Below are 20,361 nucleotides of genomic sequence, written 5' to 3'. Positions count from 1 at the left end.
TATTATTTTATTTATATTATATACAATTAAATTTAATTGTTTAATTATGTATGTAAAAAGTTTCTATTTTTTACTTAAACTTTACTATTATCTTTAACTTGATAAGATAATTTTTCTATTGTAACTTACCAATGTAAAAAACCATGAGCAACTCGCAACGACAATCTTTACAGGATTATAGACATAGTAACAAAGTTGTATGGCACACCAAGCCCAATATGAGGACGACCCACTTAATAGATAAATCATACTCTAAACTATGAGCTTCAAGATTAATTTCCTTCCCTCATGAACATACCGACACTCTGTGAATGCAAATTGCACGAGCGGAGATCTCCTTGATGATGAAATCACGTCGTCCCCTATTCCATCCTAAATATCTTTTAACAACTTATAGACATTTAAAACCATTCAGCTGCGCATCAGGGGCAGTCGATGGCGCTGTCCACGTCCGCAAGCTACGAGACAAGCGATAGAGTCCACGTTGGCAAGGCTCGTTCGCTTCGTCGCGAAGAAAGGCCGAAGGAAAAGAAATAGAGAGGAAAAAAAATAGGTGGAACCTGAGTCCGTCCCTTCCACCTGATGCCCCCATCTATCTCGCTTCTCTCTCTCTCGCCTTCTCTTTTTCCGCCGCCGCCGCCTTCGCCGGCCGGTTCCGACGAAATCCGGCGGTCTCAGTTATCGTGCTGGCTACCAATCTCCTCCTCTCCTCGCGCTCTGTATGCTCCACTGCATCGATTCGTCGATCCCACCCGTGTACTCGACCTCCTCGTCGCCGGCGATGCTACGGCGTCTTGGTGCGGTCGTCTCCGTCTCCTGTTGCACTCTCTCGTCCTGTTGTGCCTCCTAAATGGCGCGGTGCTCTCTCCTTTCTGAGCTTCGCCGTATTCTTTGTGTGTGGCGGCTGATGTAGCTCTGCCTCCATGGCTCCGTCCCCACGCTTGTAGCAGCGGCCCAAGGAGGAGCTTCATACTCGGCATGTGGAGCTCGAGACGCGGCGGTGGTCCATGGCATCGAGACCATCCGTCTTCCTCTACAGAAGCAGCGCGGGCCGCAGAGACGCCCGGCTCCATCCTGCTCTCATGTCGCAGTTCTTCTGCCCGACGAAGAAGAGAGGCGAATAGGAGAAGCACGATGCAAGTACACAAGTTTTTCTCTTCTTTCCGAAATTTTCCCGCCTCTCTTCCAGTGCCGTACTCCTAGAGCTTCTCATCTTTGTGTCTTTGTTTCTGCAGATGTTGTTTCTCTATGCCTACAAGGTGTTCGAAGAAATTCCAAGAAGACTGACAGGGAGTTTTTGTATCAGAACATGTATTTGCAGGTGTTATGTCAAAAGACCTAAAATGTAGGCTACCTATGTTGATTATAATAAGGGTGTTTCCTTGTGTGTTGATTTAGATGTTTTTTTTCAATGTCTTTGAGTAAGCCTGTCATGCCATTGTTTTACTTCAGAGTTTTCAAGTTTGCCATATACCACTTTGTGAGCTAAGAAATACTTATAGTTGACTCAACCAAGAAATACTTATAGTTGAATATGGTTTGATAAGCTCCTTGTTTGACCCTGAATCCTCCAGATAAACTCGAGCAATCATACTACAACATTTCCTCAACTGCAATTAAAGTCGAAAGATGGTTGCTTACTTTAAAACTTTTCTCACATAAGTATGTATTTGGACAGATCATGATGTCCGGTGTGTAGTGATGCTTGATAAAATATCTGCTTTTAGCCCCGGGACTCATGCTTCAGCATATGTTCCATCACGTGATAATTATACACTTGGTTAGTAGTGTTTCCTATTTTCTTATCCTTAGCTTACCCTGCATTCTTGATACTTCAGTTAACATGTTTATTAGTTTTTCATGTCACTCCTGCTTGACATGCCAATTCCCAAAGAAACAAAATCTTGATACCTCAATCTTGAAGTTTATAGATTGGGTGGTTCGTGTGCACGTACAACAACAAATTAAGCAATAAGTACAAGTCGACAATCAGAGGTGCAAATCGACAACCGGCTCTTCATGTTATAGATTCTTCATTTTGTTTTTTTTCCTAGCTTAGTTTGTAGGTGCATTCAGATTTTGTTTTGGGGACAAAGAATAATCCATTTTTAATTGGGGAACCTGTTGCTCATTTTGTGCCGGACTGAAAAGCTCAACTGAAGGAAGACACTTTTTTTCTATGTGCAAATTCTTTTATTGTTGGAAGAATATGTAAAGAAGAAAGAAATTTTACCCCATGAGTAATTCATCGAATATCATGTTTGTAGATTCACGTATAACTTGTAGGACACGTGATGAGGAGGGGAAGCGGCTGCGATCAAGCCACCGCCGTTGAGTCGACGGTGTCGTGCCTCTGCGACCGGGATCAGGCAAGGTAGATGGGAAGAAGTGGCGCCCCTCTCCCCTGAGCTCCAGATCCATGGCAGCAGCAGCAGCGAGGTAAGCAGCGGCAAAGGGCTCCCACCTACACCTCTTCCATTATTTTTTTCCCATCTCCAATAGAAGAGCTTTATTAGATTTTGTCGGGTTCATATGAAAAGTTGACTGAAATTTTGAAGGACGTCCCATATACTAAATGCCCGTAATTAGGTGTTGCAAGCTGGAACCTAAATGCTTACTACGTTTCCATTTTGATTGTCAAAGCATAAAACGTATGCAAGTAGTAGAAGCAATCAAGCGTGACAGACCTGTTTTGTTTTTCCTCTAGCAGGACATCCGCGACGTATATCCCAAGAAGTTGCCAAACTACAAGGCCAAGCTGAAAAATTTCTTTGAAGAGCACTTGTGTACTGACGAAGAGATACGCTATTTTCTTGAGGGCAGTGGTAGACTGGTAGGTGCCTTCTTTATCCTTTTTTGGCATTTTAAATGAGAAAGCCATAAACCGTTATATTTCCAGTGATAATCACGGTAACATGCTTTACCAAATTGTTTTTTTAATGTTGTCAAGGATACTTTGATGCGAGGGACCAAAATGAAGAGTGGATCTGTATAGCAGTGAAGGAAGGGGGCATGATTGTTTTGCCTGCAGGAATGTATCATGGATTCACGTTGGACAATGACAACTACATCAAAGGTATCTTTTAATTTCTTCTTCAGCCCCCACCATGAGTGTTGGCCTCCTTAAAACTTGTATATACTAAATGAATAAAACTGAGTGGACTATGTATTCTTTTCTGAATGTAATTTACTTTTGTGAGTGAATTAGTGATAACTTCAATTTTTCTGGACTCGATCATCTCAAGGCTTCTTATGGCCTGATATTTGCCCATAGGAATTTGACTGCTGGCTTTGTTGTTTCTGAAAATGGATAATGGATGATGCAAATTTGGTGACAAGCTCCCCATTGTGTGTTGGGGGTGACTTACATATGCGGATATGCCATTTCCCCTCTCCGGCAATCGTCCTCGAGTCAGCAAATCGATCCGGTCCGTGTCAGGCGATGCTAGAAAATATCATAGGCTTGTAGGGCGTGATGGTGTATATTCCCAAGAATGGATGTTTACTTGGTAGCTAAGGATTGATCCATTGTGTATTTGTTGTTACCAAATAGATCCCTTTTTAACCTTTTAGAAATGAGAAGTTGACTTCTTGTAAATAATTTGGTGTACATGATTTGTCAACAAAAAATAATGTTATATGATGAACGAATGATGTGTTTAACAGCAAAAGTGATGTTTGACATTGATATTTCTTATTCTTCAAACGAATTACCTTCTTGTGGATAACAGTACTATCCTGAACTTGTTAACATAGCATTGTAGTAAACAGTTGACATAAGATTTCTGTAGAAAATTATATCTGTTGTCTATGGAATTGTGTTGAATGGTTGCCAACAGAATGTTTGAAGAATTGCCCAATAAAGAACCTTCTTAATGTATGTTTTCTCAAGCATTTTTATTAGGCTGTTACCGTCATATCATATTTATCACTTTTCTGTTTATTCTATTAGACAAACACAAAGCTTTATTCATTATTGTGTTATAAGAGAAACTTCTTTACTACTGGTTTGCTCAGTCCTGGGCTTTCATCAATTTTAGACAACCTCAAATATCACTTTTACTCCTACCACATAATTCCACTTCTCATTTCTTTCGGCGATACGTGTCTACTGAAATTATGAATTTATTTTTCCTTTTGTCAACTGTAGGCAAGGGCGTAAAGCATCTGGGGATAGAATAGAACTAGAAAGACGAAATCATCAGCGTATAACAATGCCCACCTCCTTGCTGATCAAGCTGTTCGACCTGTCTAACATGATCAATTTTGTGTTATAGAGACTATGCTCCAGTTGTTTGTAGTTGTGCTCCGAATAGATGTCCCCCTACTTGTAATAGATAATCACACTTTGCTATAGTAAGTTGAAGAGCCGGTGTTTGTATGCAGCTGCCCCACACATACTGGAAACAGGAGAATGAAAGGGGTGTGAAGCTCGCCGTCGACACGCATCGGCTTTGTGTGCGCCGCCAGCGGCCAACCACTCAGCATCCAACCAGGTACCACCCAATCGATTCCATCAGAAAATCGACTCTCACTTTTCTCCTGTCTGTCCACCCTTTTCCAAATGCTCTAGATCTGCATATACTCCTGCCATAGTAGCTCACAAATAGCTCTCTTACAAGCTACTATAGGTTATGTAGTAGATTCTTAATTTATGCCCTACATCTCTTCGAAATATGTTGGTTCTAGCTAACCAGGCTCTTCACAACAATACAACCATCAATTTTGTTAGGTTTAAAAATGTAAAATATATGCAAGGAAGAGCCTGCCGCATTGACACGAAGAATGTGCTTACCCACAATTTTTCATGCATCATTGTTGAATCACAATGATATAAACTCACAGCATACCTGTCTGTGGCATTTTGCATTTTGTAAAACAGTGCACTGTGAACTAAATTCACTCAGTGCAGGAAGTATACCTCATTATCTGTCTTCACAAAATACCTCATTATCTGTCTGCACAATTTGTGAGGCAATGGACTTTATTAAACTTTTATCACTGCGCTGCTTGCCCGCTTGCGCCTCAATACTATGTTCGATTCTATTTGAATTCATATACACAATTTCTATTTCAAACAAATATTATTCTTATTTCTCATGCTAACAATTCTCTAAACACGTTTTCCGTAGTGCGATGAAGACGACCATCTAGAGTACATACGCGGTAAGCATGCACCATGTTGGTTATGTATGAAACGCAGCTGCATCGCCTGCTATTTTGTTCTCTTCTTCTCCACACTGCTGAAAACCAGCATATTATATATGTAAATACAAACAACTTATAGCATCATGATACACAATATAACATCATATTAGTCTAATTCTTGCTCTGCAGTTTTAGGTACCTGTGCTTGCCTCATATTTGTTTCCTGACTTTACCGATTCCTCTCACCATGGCTCTCTGTCATCATTTCCAGTGTCACTGCTGCTATGAAACTTTTCTTGAACCATTTGTGAGTTCTCAAGTTTAGAGCTTAAAAGGAGTTGCCGTACAATTTTGTAATTTCTTATCATTTCTTAGTTGTTTAGCTTCATCTATTCTTGAACCATTTGTGAACTATGAAATTTTGTAATTTCTTAGTTGTTTAGCTTCATCTATTCTTGGGTCCACTTTTCTCTAAGTCGAAGCTTTAGCTTCAAGAAACCAATCATGTTTAATTTGCAATTAGCATGTGTCTTATTCATCATATATGTGTGTGTTCTCAACTTTAGGAGTTACAAGGAGCGATGGTACAATTTTACAATCTGCCATGCTTTTGTACTTGAACTTCACTGCTTCCGAAGAATGATCCTTAACTTAGTTACTTACCTTCATGTCTTTCTTATAGGATAGCTTTGGAACTTGGGTACACTTTTCTCTTATATAAAGCTTTATCTTCAAACAATCAATGATATTTAAGGCTGTTCCATAACCCACTTCATTTGGTTCTCACCGATATTGAGCGCAATGCAGGAGCACCTGGTTAGCTTGAGGAACATTGTTATTGGGGCAATGAGGTTAAGATCTATGAGCACCATGTAGACGCCACAGCCACAGCCATGTAAACCAAACATCAAGTACTATGTATGCACCATCATACAAGACATTTGCCAAGCCACAGTGAATCGTAACTTCAAAACACATTCTTTCTTGCATATTGCATGACACTGTACATCCCTCTCACTTCCTTCCTTTCTCCTGCCAGTATTTTCAGGTTCACTACACCAAAGAGAATCCGATGGACTACATTAACCTGGATGATGATACACTGAAGATCAGGATTGTTGACGGCAATTGCATGATGATTGTCGCATCATGCTGGGAACTGACAAGAGGGCCACCATCACCACCAACTTGTCAGAGTTCTGCCGCCGTGCACACATCCGCGAAGGAGACATCTGCGCATTCCGCTTCAAGGTCACCGAAAATGCCGCCTTGCTCTCACCGTGCCATCGCCTCTAGACGCATTATCGACAATGACAGAAGTCGAGTATGAATATGATCCTTCCATGTACGGAGCTTATGACGTACTGAACCTTGCTTCTTTTGGATGTTGCAACATGGTGCTTTTGAACAGATAGCATATATGTTGTCAGGCATGTAACCTCTAAGATCGCCACTCATCAGCTTTAACTATCTGCAATGCGACTCTTATCGATGTCTGTTTATTTCTGCTGTTGTGCTCTCTTTCAAATATCACTTGCTTGATAGTAACATCACATGTGCTAACTAGTACACAGGACGTTGAAAGGGGCGTGTCCTACCTGGCACCGCCCAGCTCCCGCTCAGGTGGCGCGCCTACTAGTTTGAAACAATGAAGAGCTGGCGAGGGGAAAGGCGCTCAACATCAGAGCACGTATACCATGAAAAGACCACCACAAATCGAATATCCAATTCTCAGCCTGGGCTCGTCTGCTCCCGGCCAATAAACAATTCATAAAAAAATCCAAAAAATCCAAAATTTTTGTGCAAGGTAGATAATTTAGTGCGTGCAGTGTGCTTCAAATTTCAGAACATTTGGATATCTGAGTAGCTCGGAAAAAAAGACAAATAATACATAGATTTGTTTTTTTTGTCGAGAGCTACTCAGATGTCCAAATGATTTGACATATGTTACTAGTCTATGTCGGATTCCCCGCGTTGAGATCTTTAAAACTAAATCCAATGTTGATAGGTTTTGATGATTTTTTTTACCAAAAAAAAGGGACAAAAAACCAAACCAAGAGCTCGAGTTTTTTTTCTTTCCGAAAGAGGAACGCTCGCGGAAAAAAAAACAAATAACGCGCCTTTTTCGTTTCCGAGAGGCATGGCCGTGACTCTGCGAAAGCACAATCATGCCTCTCGCAAAACCGTGCCTCTTGCGGAAGAAGAAAATAGATAACGCGTTTTTTCCGTTTCCGAGAGGCATGGCCGTGACTCTGCGAAAGCACAACCATGCCTCTCGCGGAAGAAAAAAAAACAGAAAATGCTTTTTTTCTCTTTCCAAAAGGCACAACTATGACTCTTGTGAAAGCACACCTGTGTCTCTCTTGGAAGCAAAACCGTGCCTCTCCTGGAAGGAAAAAAAATAAAAATATGTTTTTTTCGTTTCTGAGAGGCATGGCCGTGACTCTAGCGAAAGCAAAACCGTGCCTCTCGTGGAAGGAAAAAACAGAAAACACGTTTATTTTTCCGTTTCCAAAAGGCACGGTCGTGACTCTCGCGAAAGCACAACCGTACCTCTCGCGGAAGGGAAAAAAAGTAGAAAACGCGTTTTTTTACGTTTCCGAAAGGTACGGACGTGACTCTCGCGAAAGCACATCCGTGCCTCTCGCGGAAGGATGTTTCTCCGAAACGGTCAGGACTCTCGTGAAAGCACAACAGTGCCTTTCGCGGAAGCAAAACCGTGACTCTAGTGAAAGAAAAAACGCATTTTTTCGCACAAAAGGATTTTTTTTCCAAATATTTTATTTGACCGAAAAGCTAAGGAAGATCTGTGAAAAACCGAAACGTCAAAAAAACCGAAAAAAACCTATTTAAAAAGCCAAAAACGTGTGCCGAAAAAAAAAATCCGGAGGGAGCGCACTAAACGCGACACGTGGCGGGCGGCTGAGAGCGCGCCAAATGGCACTGATCATTGCGAGGTTTAAAAAAAGCGCTTGTTAACTAGTTGCTCCCTAAAACAACGTGCCAAAACAAAAAGACTACAGAGATTAGATTTGTTTAGCAACCCATTACAGGCCCATAGGACGAAAGGCCCACAAAAAATCTTTGGCCCGCTCCCACCCCCTCTATATAACTCCACCGTGGGCATAGACGCCAACACAGCACCTCTCTAGGGTTTGAACCGCCGCCGCCGCAGTCCCTCCACCCCACGGCCGCTCATGGCGCGGCGGAGGCGGCGGCTCCTTTTGCCCTCGTCTTGCGCGGCATCTCTACTTTCTCTCGCCCTCTTATCTGCCATTAGATCTTGATTTTCTGTTGTTTTTGTGCAGTGATGATTGCTTTATTTCTGACACCTCTTGTACGAGAAGCGCCATTGTTGCACTTCGCTGAGCAGATTGCAGCAAACATATCTGAGCACAATCACGCGCTAATTTGTTTGTTTATTTTTGATGGATTTGCAAAAACTAGCATCTTGGTAAGAATCGCTGGCCGTGATGAGCACTGCTTATTTCTGACACCTCTTGTATGAGAAGGGACTAGTCCCTTCCATGAGCAGATTAGCAACCCTCTGAGCCCATCTTATGATCAAGATCTCTTTCTGTGAATGTTCCTTTTCCGCTTGGTTGTTTGTCTTGTCATTTGGCTTCAATATGAGCAATAGCTGTGATGAGCATCGCTTCCTTCTGACACCTCTTGTATGAGCAATAGCTGTGATGAGCATCGCTTCCTTCTGACACCTCTTGTATGAGCAATAGCTGTGATGAGCATCGCTTCCTTCTGACACCTCTTGTATGAGAAGTGCGCCTCTCTCTCCAGAGAGGCGCCCTTCGTTGAGCAGAGTATAGCAACTGTCTGAGCTTTGCTTTATGTTGCTTGCGCCAGCTTTACAATTTTCGTTGACCAGAGTAGTCTGTTAGATGGTTCACTCTTAGATTAGTTGCGTGTCCTTTTTGTTTGCAATTTTATTATGTTATTGTACGTATCTCGTGCATATTTGTATGGTAGGCGATTTATAATTTATAATTAGGGGCCTGTCGTGCTGTAGCTTTGAAATTCTCTGTTTTTTGTTAACGTTGCATTTTTTGCTTACCTGAATGACCGCTGTTCTTGGTGATTTGATGGAACTTCTGTTGCTGATTTCAATTTAATTTTGCTATTCTTGAACTGATAAAACAAGTCAAGTATTAACTGTCCTCTCACATCTGATTTGTGGAAGAGCTACGAGATGCGAGTTACATAGTGGCACGAGATTCACTCATGCACTATGCAGCTGAATCCACTGCAAGCCAACTGAAGAAACAAACTCAAAGTGTGGTGATTATCAGTTCAGAATTAGTCTTAGAGGGTGTTTGTTTCCAAGGACTTATTGGTTTAGGGACTTAAAAAAGTCCCTAGAAGTCCCATCCAAACCAAACAGGAGATCCTTATAGGGACTTAAAGTGGGCAGTTGGGACTTATGAAATAAGACTCTCAAGGAGGGACTTAGAGGGACCTGTAGTTATAATATGGTCTTTTAGTCCATGTTAAGTCCCAGGAACCAAACAGGTAGGGACTTAAGACTTATAAGTTGGGACTAAAAAAGTCCTAGGACTTATGAACCAAACAGGGCCTTATTGCATTCAACAACACATAAAAAACAATGTCAAAGATGCACTTATGGTTAACTGGGATCGATTGCTCCCAACATTGAGGAATTCATCAATAGATAGATCATGAGCAGCCCAGTCTTAATTTTGTGTGTTGTCTCTTGTCTCAACTTGTGATTTGTTTGTGCTTCGTCATCTGGTCATTGGGATGTTCAGTCTCTTGAGGCTGATTTGTTTCCACTGGACTCGTTCCCTTGAAGCAACAGTGTTCTGTTGTATATGAGTTAGCCCCTCTTTTGCCCTTTGGCATCTCACTCCCAGGGCATTGGCAGCTCTTACATACATGCACACGTCACACAAAAATTCCTGTCGACACGTTCTTGGTAATTTGATTTTGACAGCTGTGATGAGCCCATTTTACAGTTACAGACCTGTAATGACTCCTGTGGAAATGATCGCATGGTCAAAGAACATCTAAGGGACTGAGTTGTTTGCTATCAGTGGTTTAGATATTTCTCTGTTTGTTTTGATTTTCTTATCTTAACAGTATTTGTGCTTGTAAATCTGTATGGATCTTGGGTAATGAGAAGATGGAGAAAGCAAATGTTACTGTCACTATCCAGTGTGGAATTTCTTGTGATCAGATGTGTAATTTGCTGACCCTGGGCTTGTCGGACGGATCTTGGTTCTCTGTGATGAAGGAAAGCCCCAATGCTGTGGAGATTGTTTTGGTGGCAATGATTATTATCTTTCCCGTGTTTCTGATTTAACTCCTGAAGTAGAAGGGAAAACATGGTTGAATTTCTTAAAGCCACTGTAAATACCAAATCCTTTACTTTATGATCTTGGTTTATGTTGTTTGTTCATGGTGGTGATGATAAACACTTTCAGCAAACATGCCAGTTCTGCTTCTGAAAATTCATGACTGAAAAGCCTGTAATATACTGATCTGAGCCATGATCAATCATCTTTTATCTATTGTACAATCCTAGTTTAGTTTCTGATCCTGTATATCCCACCAAATTCGTTTGAAGACTTTATGATGCATATCCCACCAGGATCCTGTTTGCAGGATGAACCTACCTGGAGGCTTGAAATTGATGGGCAAGTCTGAGGTTCTCTGATGAAAGATTTTTCTTTCTTTTGGTTGTTGGTCTCTGTTTTGTTGCCGAGTTTTGTCTTGGTAGAGCGTGTGTTGTCATCAGCTTTGTCTCTTGTTCCTACGAGATGGGAGTTAAATAATGACACAAAATTTAACAAATTTCCACTGCGTCCCTGCAGCAATTGCAACTGTATGGAGAAACAAGCTGAGATATTGTTCTAGAACAAGTTACCTGGGCCATATTCTAAACTTGAAACCTGATTGAGTAACAGTTGCCACGAAATGAATTAGCTGTGAATTGTGAAACGGAATTGAATTTGCTGACGCTAGTAGCACGAATTAGTAGCTAATGTGGTAACGCTTGGAACATCTTTATGTCTTTGTTCTATACCCCATCAACTTAAAACCAGTGAATGGTTAAAGCAAGAGATTTCTACTGGGTTATCGTAACATTTCTTAACCAAGAGATTTCTACTGTGTTATCTTATCACTTGTTAATTTCTGGAACTTAGGTGTTTGACTTCTCTTCATGGTAATTTCTTCTGGATGAAGTTGTTTTCCTTTCATGTTAGGAGTTTTATGAAATTTCAGCTGGTCTTTATTCCCACAGCCCTACATGATGAACTTCATATTTTAGCTATGGATTTATGTCCAGATGGAGCTATAATTTTTGTCATAGTTACTCTGACAGGGCATTACTGATTTGATATTTGGGAAACAACATTGCTATGATGATAAATAAATGGCTTGTTTCTCAAAACATTTGCAGTTCCCGCATAAGAGCTTTCGCCCTGCCAGGCTGCTATCCTACACTCTCACTGGAAAGTTCCATGTGTCGACTAATAATATCTAATACTCCCTCCGTTCCTAAATATTTGTCTTTTTAGAGATTTCAAATGGACAACCACATACGGATGTATATAACATTTTTTAGAGTGTAGATTCACTCATTTTGCTTTGTATGTAGTCACTTGTTGAAATCTCTAGTAAGCCAAATATTTAGAAACGACGGAGTAATATCTGATTCCTTGCATTAGCACGGTAGTTGTTCTTTTCCCCCTTGTGAATTCATTAATCTTCCTGTGCAAACCAAGGGTGGCAAATGATGTGAAATACTGAATCTTCAGTTTCAACTTTGAACCCAAATTTTGAAGTGCTTAGTTGTGCAATTTTTGGACAATGACATTTGTTTGTTCAACACTCCTGTGGTTTTCATTTGAGTGATTGCATTAAGTACAAGGGGAAATATGGTTGAATTTCTTAATATAAGCCATATGAATATTAATTCTTATTTTTCCATTTTTCTTCAGAGATTTTTGTTTTCTATTTTGACAAGACTTCCATGACAATTCTGCTTTTGAGAATTTATGACTGAAAAATCTGATATATTGATTTGACCCATTGCAGTTTACAAAAGCGGTTTTAGCCCAGTGGTGATACCTGGGAATTCATGATTAATTAGCCTGGTGGTGATAGCTTACATGTGTACTTAGTCTTAATTAGGAGATTGTAATTTGTTCTAAAACATCATGTGAAATTCCAATGATGATATGCCCAACATTTGGAGGTGCAGCCGGCTCCAGGATCTTGTTTACAGGATGAACCTACCTGGAGGCGCTGTATCCATGTGACATCAATGGGTAAGTCTGAGGTTCTTGAGATCACATGTAATTTGCTGTTTTCAAGTTTTTGTTTTCAACTGATAAAACTAAGCATTTCTGTATCATTTTTGCTGAGTTTAGGTATCCTCTCACAAATATCGTCTCATATTTGCTGAGGTTCTTGAGGATCATCACATGTAATTTGCTGGTTTCAAGTTTTTGTTTTCAACTGATAAAACTAAGCATTTCTGTATCATATTTGCTGAGGTTAGGTATCCTCTCACAAATATCTCTGATTTCCGGAAGAGATGCAATCTTATTTGTGTTAAACGGAACTTGATTTAATAGAACATAAAATGTAGATAAATGATGCGCAAGAAATTAAAAAATGTCTGTATTTATATCATTTTCATTTGATATTATTTTCTGGTAACTTTGACGGCTCTTTATTCATTTGGGGTAATATGAAAGCTGGATCCACCTGTGGTTATCATATAGCTCCATGCAGTGTTTACTCCCACACCCAGTAAATGATCAATAGGGTTGGTTTAATGGTCTGTGTTTCTGATGTCCAGCGGTTGATAACATCTTTAATTTCCTTCTGATCCCGTGTGCAAGTGCATCTTCTTTCATCCATTTTTCTTGTAATTGTGTTCTTAGATATTTTCTTGTTTTTGCGTAGTTTTGTGGCATCGTGGAGATGAATTACGAAGTTTTGCATGTAGATGCATCTGGTGGCAATGAGAAGTCATATCATATGACTGAGCAATGAAATGCCATCTGTAATGTTTCGGGACTGCCTCACCATTGCCTTTCAACTGTGGATGATTTTGCCATTTGTACTTGTGAAGAATGTTCATACGTGCTGCAACAAAACAGATGTTATTTGTGATGTTGCGGTCATGGATTAAACTACATCATAGACAAGCATATGTCTGAATTTTCTTATGTGGAACTTTGTGTGTTTCTTATAAGTGTGGGCCAAAGATGGAGTGCGGGACATAGCCAACAGTTTGATGATTTTTTTCATGCCCTTACATGCTATAGTTAACTTTAGTGTATGACATGATAAGATGGTTGACTATGTCCGCACTCCATCCGAACTGTTTGTTGTTGATTCTTCTGGTCCAGCTTTTGTTGCTACGTTCCTTCTTGGCCGCAATCTTTCTGAATGCTGTAGATCTGATCTTGTTCCCTGTTGATTTTTTTTTGATGCGTTGTTCCCTGTTGAATTCTCTGCCCTCTTCCTCTTAACAGCGTGCCCTTCTGGCAATGTCTCCTTGCTGGTCAATAATTGAAGAAAAATAATCTCAATTTAAAGACTTCATTTTTTCACCAAGCGTGATTTCCCTTGAGAGCTCCATCAACAACGGAGGGGCCATAAGGGTCGGTAATGCTCAGCACATTCCTCAAAATCAGGCTTGGCGAAAGCAATTGTAGCATGATATACTGTTTAGTGCAAGTTTGAAGTTCCGGCGTGCGGTGAACAATCAAAGGACTAGGATAGCCAGAAAGGTTTTCAATGTATTTTTAATGTTAAGTTGTCTGAGCTGTTCTCTTTTATACTGGATACTGTTTTCCTTGATGAATAAGATAACCATCTGAACTCTGTTATGTTGCAAAGTTTCATTCTATCCGTGGCGCACCAGCTTTTGTGTGGTATTAGTACACTTCTTCAGATTGAATCTGATGTCCTTGCCCTCAAAACAATTCTCAGGGACTATGAGATGGCATCGCGACAGAAAGTTAATTTGTAGAAATCTTCTATTTTCTTCGAGAAAGGAAGCACAAAGGACACCAAAGAACAACTTAAGGCTGTCATTGGGATTACTTCTGAAGCTCAAAGTGAGAAATATTTGAGGCTGCCCACAGCCTTGGGAAAATCCAAGGAGGGAATGTTTAAATATGCCTGAGAGAGTGCAAAGGGTAAGGTCACGGGATGGAAGGGGCAAAGGACTATCTAAGAAGGCTCGTGAGGTGTTGGTCAAATCGGGGCTCTAGTCAACCCCAACTTTCACTATGAGTTGCTTTCAGCTCATCAAAAAATTGTGTAGGAACCTGACATCTATCTTTTCTAACTTTTGGTGAGGTGAAGCAAATGGGAGAAAAAGGTTCATTGGATTGCATGGAAGAAAATGTGAGAGTAAGAGCATCTCCAGCCGTTGGCTCTTCAGTAGGCGCTAAAAATCGCCCTCGGGGGCGTACCGGCGCAAAACGCGCGCTGGGGGCATGATGCCATTCAGTCGAGGTGTCCACGGGATTTTTTTGAACGGCACAAACACGGCGAGTTCATGCATATTTCGGCGACTTCAAACCAAATTCAACCAAACACGGCACGAACACACCCGCTCATACATATTTAAAGTATTTTACAAAAAGAAAAAGCACACTACTAGGCCTGCCCGCCGTCTCGCTCGCCTCGTCGCTCCTCGCCGGCCGCCACCCTTGTAGTTCTACATGCTGAGGAGGCTGTAGAACCGCGTGTCGTCGTCGTCGTCGCCGCCTTCGCCGTGACCGCCATCCCTACTGCAACCCTCCCTCGGTTGGCGTAGCGGGTTGGACGGTCCGATGGCGTCCTCGTCGTCGTCGCTGTCGAGGATCACGACGTCGTGCTCGTCCTCGCGCCCACGCTTGCGGGCGGCGATCTCCTCCAGGGTCCGGGTTTGCCGGGTCATCTCAGTCTGGAGGTAGTCGTCGCGCGCCCATCGCAGGGCGTCCGCGTCGGAGAAGCCGCGCCGGGCTATCTCCTCGTACTCCGGGGGGAGACTGGGCTCTGGTTTGGGCGCGACGAGGACGAGGCGCCCGAAAGGGGGGGTGGAGTCGGCGATGCGGATACTGGAGCCGCGGGTGCGTCGGCTGACAGGCGTGTCTTGGGGCTCCGGCTTGACGGGCGTGTCCTGGGGCTCCGGCTTGACGGAGCGGAGGCAGGGAGAGCCGGTCGACCGACCGGACGAGGAGGAGGACACCCCGGGGTCCATGCGCCTCGGCGTCCACGAGCTCCCATGGCGGCGAGAGAAGGACGAGGGGGGGGGGATACTCCAGCCTCGGTGTGTTGCCGCCCTCGATGTACTCGAGGACGGCCTCCAGCGTGCGGCCGGGCACGCCCCACCATCGGCGTCGTCCCTCGAAGTTGAGCCTACCGGAGGGCACGACGCCGTTGGTGGCCTCGAGCTGCTCGGCATGATGGCGGCGGAAGTACGGCTCCCAAAGCGGGCTGGCGGGGACGTAGCGCGGTCCCTCCCTCGCCGCCCGCGGCAGAGAGGCACGGATACGCGCGATCTCGGCACGACGCGCCGCCCCGGTGGGCGGTGGTGGCACCGGGACCCCGCTGGCGCTGATTCTCCACGCCCCGGGCACCCGCATGTTCGGCGGGACCGGGTACTCGGCCTCGAAGAGGAGCCGAGTTTCGTCCTCGTGAAGGTGGCGGCGGTTGAAGCCGTTCGCCGCCGCGATATCGCTTGGGAATCGTTCGGCCATTTCTTTGAACTGGGACGGCGAGGGGAGAGGGAGGAAGGGGAGAGAGGGCGCGTCGGCGGTGGAGACTCTGTGCGTGCCACCGGTGCGCTGGGGTCGGCTTATATAGGCGGAGGCGGCGCGAGCCCGCGCGGCTGCCTCGTCTACGCGTGGCATGCGCGGGGACGCGCGTCGTCACGCCTTCACTGCGCCGCTCGTGAGGCATCAATGGCGGAGGCTGACCGGCGCGACAGCTTTGGCATTGATTCGCCGCGGGAAACGAGGCGATGAGGACGACGAATCGGCGAGAAGCGAAATGAGTCGCTGGCAAGGAGGGCCCGCGGCTCTTTCGCGCCAAAAACGATACGCACGACGCCCCCAGTGCCCCAGCGTGCCGGGTTCGGGTTGGGTCCGTCGGCGCCAATTTCGACCCGAGCCGGCGAAAATTGGGCCCTTAGAGACGCGACTGGGCCGATTTTTTGGCGCGGACGGCCGAAAAGTCGCCTGAGGGGCCTTGTTGGGAGCGCGGCTGGAGATGCTCTAAGTAGGAGGGAGGGAGGGATGGGATTTCGAGATATGGAAGCTTTCAACCAGACTTTACTAGTAAAGCAAGCCTGGAGACTGTTGCAAGTCCCTTCTTCTCAGTGTGGACGCGTCCTTAAGGCATGTTACTATAATCATGGAACAATCCTCAATGTGACATGTCCGAGTGGTGCATCATATACTTTCAGAAGCATCTTGCATGGCAGGGACTTGCTCCTGAAAGGACTTATATGAAGAGTGGGTGATGAATCTACCATCCACATTCATCATGATAGTTGGATCCCTCACAAGGGTGGCCTAAGGCCATTGGGCCAGGTGTACGTGCCGGGGATAACGAGGGTGAGCGATCTACTAAATGACGAGGCTATAGGGTGGGATCGACACAAACTGGAAGCAATGTTCACCGAGGGCGACGTACATGATATTCTTCAGATTTTTGTGGGAGGTCTGGGTAGATGACATCTTGGCATGGAATTTTACGAAGAACCGATAAATTTTGGTGAAGTTTGCTTATCACCTATGTATGGAAAAGAAGAAGACGAGAACAGGACAGCCCGGCTCGTCCTCAACGGCGGCAAGAACCAATGCGCCGGGGAAGGTGTTGATCCATGTGTGACGACTGATCAAGAACGGCCTGGCGGTGGGATCTGAACTACTTTGTAGAAGAATCAAGCCCGACGTTTTTTGTCCCGCTTGTGGACGTGAAGAAACAATGTATCACAGGTTTTGGGGCTGCTATCATTCCATGCTTTTCTGGAAGGAGTTGAGCTCGGTTTTGGGTGTGAGGGTGGCGAACCCACCTCGATCAATGTGCACTGAGAGTTCGATTGCATCCTGGATGCTTCAGTGGATGTCGGATGCTTTAGATGACGAAAAGTCAACGATGGTTCAGGGCTTATATGCTATTCCCTTCGTCCCAAAATTGGTCTTAGATTTGTCTAAATACGGATGTATCAAGTCATGTTTTAGTATTAGATATATTCATATCTAGACAAATTTAAGACAAGAATTTTAAGATGGAGGGAGTATTTGGCTGGCAAGAAATGACACGCGTGATGGGAAGCGAATTGAAGAGACGAACATGGTGGCGAGGAGAGTAGCAGCTCTCATTGAAGAATGGAAGAGAGTGCTGGGGCGGACAGAGACCTCAACATCATCCACCCAACGTGCAAGATGGGAACCACCGGCGCCAGGTTGGCTCAAGGCTAACGTCGATGGAGCTACGTCTCGATCGGGACAAGGTGGTGGAGGTGGAGTTGTGTTCAGAGATGAAGATGACACATTTAGAGGTGTGGATGCTATCTTTCTATCGGATACTATAATAACAGAAGCGACGGAATTGCTGGCATGCCGGAGGGCGGTCGTACTAGCATTGCAAAGAGGCGTGCCCAAACTTCATTTGGACACCGACTGTCTTAATGTTGCCAGGATGCTGAATGAGCAAGGATGGAATCTGTCGTCAGTTGGTATCATAGTGGAAGAGATCAAGATGATGGCCACGAACTTGGGTGAGTTCAAAGCTACCTCGGTTCGGAGAGAAGCAAATAAAGCGGCTTATGAGATTGCTCGTTTTGATTTATTTAATGGAGTTTCGGTTTCGTGAGAGTCAGCTCCTCTAGATTGTATTCTCAGTATTGTTTCTGATAAACTTCCTAATCTAGTTTAATAAAGTGGGAAAGTGAATTAAAAAAAGATTGAATCTGATGTCAGTTGCGTGTTCCCATTTCATCCATGACCATAGGCTTAGCTTCAAAATGTTTTCTGTTTTTTCCTTTTTTTGTGTGTTCATGAATGATATCACTGTCAGCTTACAGGTTCTAAATGTGAACCTCGAGTTAGGTTTATATGGTTTGGTTATTCGGGTTTCTAGACAGCAACCGAGATAATCACATTAAAAATTGCCACCGGCCTTATTAACCAAACTTTGTTTGTTTGGTTTTTTAATTAACCGGAAAACCGAAATACATGTGCATCATCGTTAATCGAAGCAGATATAACCTCTACATCTATATCTATATCTATATATACCTACTAATAAAGGTGATATTGTTAGTTTCGTTCCGCATTTGATCCTATGTAAAGTGCCTTATACGTTCATGAGGTGGTACTAATTACCCGTAGTCCAGATAAAAAAGGGTTGGGGTCTAAAATTCATCCGCAAACAGCCCACTTGGGCCTCACGCGCCAATGAAGCCAGCCCATGTGTCTGTTCCCCGTTGGGCCAACAAAAATAGATAAAAATACCACCCTGTTGTATCTCGAACTACATACACAAATTGGCCTAAGGCCTCCGCATCGATTCATTACACATGCATGTTCCATATACTTCCTCCGGTCCTTTTTACTTTGTTTGTATATAAGAATTGTCTGAAAGTCAAATTTCATAAAATTTGACCATATTTATCTGAAAAAATATCAACATCTACAATACTAAAGTTATTCAATATAAAAATTTAAGTCAAGATGCATCTAAAGATAATGATGTCACGTTGTGAATGTTCGTATTTTCTTCTATAAAGTTGGTCAAACTTTACAATGTTTGACTTCAAACAAATCTTATATGCGAACTAAAAAGAAACGGAGAGAATATGTGCTATGTGTGGTGGGTTAATTAAAAAATTGTGACATGCATGATGCAACACATGCCACGGGGTATGGTCTAACCAAAGACTGTATTCATATATATACGAGGACAAGATCGATCTGGTGGCACCGGCTCAGATGTTGCGGTGGGCACCACTACAAAAAAAATATACTTCCATGATGATACGTGTTTGTCACAGTAGGTCGCGTTTTTTGTCATGCATGTACATCCATGACAAATTTATGACAGAATCAAGATAGTCATACCTGTGCTGTCGTAGAAGTGTTCCATGACATTATCAAAATTATCATCACGGAAGTGTCCACTTCCATGACGATAAATCGCGCGTCACAGAAGTGATTTCGTCAAGGGTGACCGACACGTGGCATCCACCGTAATGGAAGGCCGTTAAGCTATCGGGTCGGGTTTTGGATCCGATAACCCGTTAACAGTCCCGACCAATGGGGATTTTCCACGTGTAAAATCATCATTGACTGGAGGAAACACGTGTCGGCTCATCGTTGGGACAGATGTCATCCACTAATTGAATAGAAGGTGTCGTGGTTTTATCACGGCAGATGTCCTTAGTGTCAGGACTTAGTCGCGAGGCCAACACATCTATGTGGTAGCTTGAGAGGGGTTGAACGGAATCGAGAGACGCAACGCACGGCAAGGATTTAGACAGCTTCGGGCCCCGGGAAACATCATCCGGTAACAACCCTACATGCTGTTTGAGGCTAGGTCTCATTATGATCACGAGGGAGTCACCGGTAAACCGGCTCTTGGTGTTAGCCCTAGAGATTGTTTCTTCTTCTCTCTCCCCTTTTGGGGAGCCCTGCCCCTCCTTATATATGTTGAAGGGGCGGGTTACATGTGGAGTCCTATTAGGATTAGGACTAGTCTTTCTCTAATACAAACCGGATACAAGTCCGGGTCTTGACTCCTTGTAAGGGAAATATTCCTCACGCCTTTCCTCTTAAACCGGCCCACCATAGTATGAACCGGCCTTCTGGGCCTTGGGCCCTGTCATCCGTCTGACCCGCCCGCCGGGTCACTAGTGAGTCATAATGACCAGGCGGGTTGCTTGTAAACCGCCAGGTCAGGGCGGGTCGCGAGTAAATCGCCAAGTGTCAGCGGGGTCTTCAAATAAACCGCCAAGTCCGGCCGGGTTATACTTTCAGCCGGTTTACGCCACGGGGTATATCCCCGACATTAGCCCCCAGTTTAATTTGAATTTATCCATGTTAAACTGATCCTGTAAAACAAATACAAGAACAAATTTGACAGGTTATGCTCCGGGTTAAGAATTCTTGTAAACCGGCACCTAATTATCCTTAATTCCTTGTCATTTCCTTCTTCTAGAAA

At 43.7% G+C, this 20,361-nt stretch overlaps 8 non-coding genes and 1 pseudogene across 43 annotated transcripts; all 9 read left to right on the top strand.

Annotated features, from left to right (window-relative positions):
* The first annotated feature begins 526 nt into the window (after positions 1–526).
* On the top strand, positions 527–6,654 carry LOC125516544 (uncharacterized). 36 transcript variants are annotated; one of them, XR_015607332.1, is made up of 10 exons: positions 533–1,140; positions 1,236–1,345; positions 1,679–1,780; positions 1,932–2,439; positions 2,711–2,833; positions 2,951–3,076; positions 4,387–4,496; positions 5,133–5,166; positions 5,956–6,109; positions 6,188–6,654. It is a non-coding gene; the product is annotated as an uncharacterized LOC125516544 (transcript). The 36 variants fall into 36 exon arrangements; XR_015607338.1 differs by having other exon boundaries at positions 1,236–1,780; positions 1,932–1,995; positions 2,287–2,439; XR_015607334.1 differs by having other exon boundaries at positions 1,236–1,780; positions 1,932–1,995; positions 2,268–2,439.
* Positions 6,655–8,451: 1,797 nt separating this feature from the next.
* On the top strand, positions 8,452–8,544 carry LOC125517791 (small nucleolar RNA snoR1). Its single transcript, XR_007287799.1, has one exon. It is a non-coding gene; the product is annotated as a small nucleolar RNA snoR1 (small nucleolar RNA).
* A 70-nt stretch (positions 8,545–8,614) lies between these two features.
* On the top strand, positions 8,615–8,702 carry LOC125517789 (small nucleolar RNA snoR1). The gene has a single exon (XR_007287797.1). It is a non-coding gene; the product is annotated as a small nucleolar RNA snoR1 (small nucleolar RNA).
* A 178-nt stretch (positions 8,703–8,880) lies between these two features.
* On the top strand, positions 8,881–8,986 carry LOC125517790 (small nucleolar RNA snoR1). Its single transcript, XR_007287798.2, has one exon. It is a non-coding gene; the product is annotated as a small nucleolar RNA snoR1 (small nucleolar RNA).
* Positions 8,987–10,109: 1,123 nt separating this feature from the next.
* LOC125517698 (small nucleolar RNA SNORD25) lies at positions 10,110–10,205 on the top strand (annotated as a pseudogene).
* A 240-nt stretch (positions 10,206–10,445) lies between these two features.
* LOC125517810 (small nucleolar RNA U36a) lies at positions 10,446–10,527 on the top strand. The gene has a single exon (XR_007287815.2). It is a non-coding gene; the product is annotated as a small nucleolar RNA U36a (small nucleolar RNA).
* A 49-nt stretch (positions 10,528–10,576) lies between these two features.
* Positions 10,577–10,673, top strand: LOC125517709 (small nucleolar RNA Z223). Its single transcript, XR_007287752.1, has one exon. It is a non-coding gene; the product is annotated as a small nucleolar RNA Z223 (small nucleolar RNA).
* A 200-nt stretch (positions 10,674–10,873) lies between these two features.
* Positions 10,874–10,968, top strand: LOC125517799 (small nucleolar RNA snoR97). Its single transcript, XR_007287807.2, has one exon. It is a non-coding gene; the product is annotated as a small nucleolar RNA snoR97 (small nucleolar RNA).
* A 1,385-nt stretch (positions 10,969–12,353) lies between these two features.
* Positions 12,354–12,468, top strand: LOC125517736 (small nucleolar RNA Z278). The gene has a single exon (XR_007287776.2). It is a non-coding gene; the product is annotated as a small nucleolar RNA Z278 (small nucleolar RNA).
* Positions 12,469–20,361: the final 7,893 nt, after the last annotated feature.

This window comes from Triticum urartu, chromosome 6A (assembly GCF_056163025.1).
Source record: "Triticum urartu cultivar PI428250 chromosome 6A, HENAU_Tu73, whole genome shotgun sequence".
NCBI classification, from domain to species: Eukaryota; Viridiplantae; Streptophyta; class Magnoliopsida; order Poales; family Poaceae; genus Triticum; species Triticum urartu.
The sequence above is the reverse complement of the archived record's forward strand: the minus strand, read 5'-3'. Positions and strand labels throughout refer to the sequence as shown.